The sequence below is a fragment of the Orycteropus afer genome, unplaced genomic scaffold, assembly GCF_000298275.1.
Source record: "Orycteropus afer afer isolate SDZICR_OR568_19922 unplaced genomic scaffold, OryAfe1.0 scaffold00066, whole genome shotgun sequence".
Lineage (NCBI taxonomy): Eukaryota > Metazoa > Chordata > Mammalia > Tubulidentata > Orycteropodidae > Orycteropus > Orycteropus afer.
Window position 1 is genome coordinate 11,031,835 of NW_006921653.1, and position 2,126 is coordinate 11,033,960.

Consider the following 2,126-nt stretch of genomic DNA (forward strand, 5'->3'; position numbering starts at 1 on the left):
TGGAAGGTGTCAAAAAAAGAAATGGAATGTATAAAGATCAGTATCCAAGGTATTAGTGAGCTGAAATGGACTGGTGTGGTCATTTTGAATCAGACAATCTTATGATATGCTATTGGGAGCTCTGGTGGCATAGTGCCTAAGGCATTGATTGCTAGCCAGAAAGCTGGAGATTCAAACCCACAAGCCACTCCTCAGAAGGAAAGTTGGGCAATCTATTTCCATAGTGATACTGCCTCAGAAACCCAAGGAGGGGTCGCTATGAGTCAGAGCTGACTCAATGGCAGTGACTTTTTTTTGGATGCCTGGAATAACAACTTGAGGAGGAATGTTGTGGCATTTATCATCAGAAAGAATGTTTTGAGATCTACCCTGAAGTACAATGCTGTCAGTGAAAGGATAATATCCATATGCCTACAAGGACATGGAATCAGGTGCTGAGGGCTTTTGGAAGAAGTTTTAATGGGCGGCCTGAAAGAGGGGCTAGGTGCCAAGGGATTTTGGAACTGGTTTTAAAGGGTGGCCTGGAAGGGGGGCTGGGTGCCGAGGGTTTTGGGAGTGGCTTTAAGGGGTGGTCCAGAGGAGAAGTCAGGCACTGGAGGCTTTTGGAAGTGGCTTTAAGGGATGGGCCAGAAGGTGAGCTGGGCACCAAGAACTTTTGGAAGTGGCTTTAAGGGGTGGAGCAGAAGGGGACCCAGGCATGGGGTTTGGAGTCTTTAAAAGAGGCCAGGAAGTGAGTTGAGCAGTTTGGAACAGCTAAGGGAGAAATCTTGTCTGTCAGTTTGTCATGCTGTGGTGGTTTCCGTGTTACTATGAGGCTGGAGGTATGCCAAGCGTGTTGCAATTGCCAGTAGGGTCACCCATGGTAGACAAGTTTCAGTGGAACTTCTAGACTAGGACAGACTCAGAAGAAGGAAGATGCCATGCACGTCTCAAAGAATTGGCCAATGAAAACCTTATGGATGACAGTGAAACACTGTCTGATATATTACTGGAATACTTTATGAATAGCCCTTAAATATTGTCTGATATAGTGCTGGAAGATGAGCCACTCAGGTCTGAAGGCACTCAAAATATGACTGTAGAAGTGTTGCCTACTCAGAGTAGAGCTGATATTAATGCTACAGATGGACGAGAACTGTCAGGACCTCCATTTGCTGATGTGGCAAGACTCAATGTGAAAAGAAACAGCTGCAAACATCCATTAATAATCAGAACATGGAATGTATGAAGTATGAATCTAGAAAAATTAGAAGTTGTCAAAAATGAAATGGAATGCATAAAGATTGATATCCTAGGCATTAGTGAGCTGAAATGGACTGTTTTTGACACTTTGAATCAGACAACAATATGATCTTTTATGGCAGGAATAACAGATTGTAGAGGAATGGCATGGTATCATCATCACAAAGAATGTTTCAAGATCTGTCCTGGAGTACAATGCTGTCAGTGATAGGATAATACTCAAATACCTGAAAAGAAGACCAGTTATTACTACTGTTATTCAAATTCACACACCAACTACCAAAGCCAAAGAAGAGGAAATTGAAGATTTTTACCAAATTCTGCAGTCTGAAATTGACCAAACATTCAATCAAGATGTGCTGATTATCACTGGTGATTGGAATCCAAAAGCTGGAAACAAAGAAGAATCACAGGTAGCTGGAAAATATGGCCTTCATTATAGATATAATGCTAGAATTTTCCAAGACCAATGACATATTCATTGCAAATACCTTTTTCAACAACACTAACAGCAGCTATTATGTGGACTTCACCAGATGGAGTACACAGGAATCAGATAGACTATATTTGTGGAAAGAGATGATGGAGAAGCTCAATATCTTCAGACAAAACAAGGCCAGGAGCTGATTGTGAACAGACCATCAGCTGCTCATATGCAAGTTCAAGTTCAAGTTGAAGACAATCAAAATGAGTCCACAAGAGCCAAAATATGACCTTGATTATATCTCTCCTAAATTAGAGACAATTTAAAGAATATATCTGATGCATTGAACACCTACCAGCCACTCCTCGGAAGGAAGATGGGACAATCTACTTCTGTAGTGATACTGCCTCAGAAACCCAAGGAGGGGTCGCTATGAGTCAGGTCCGACTTGACAGCACAT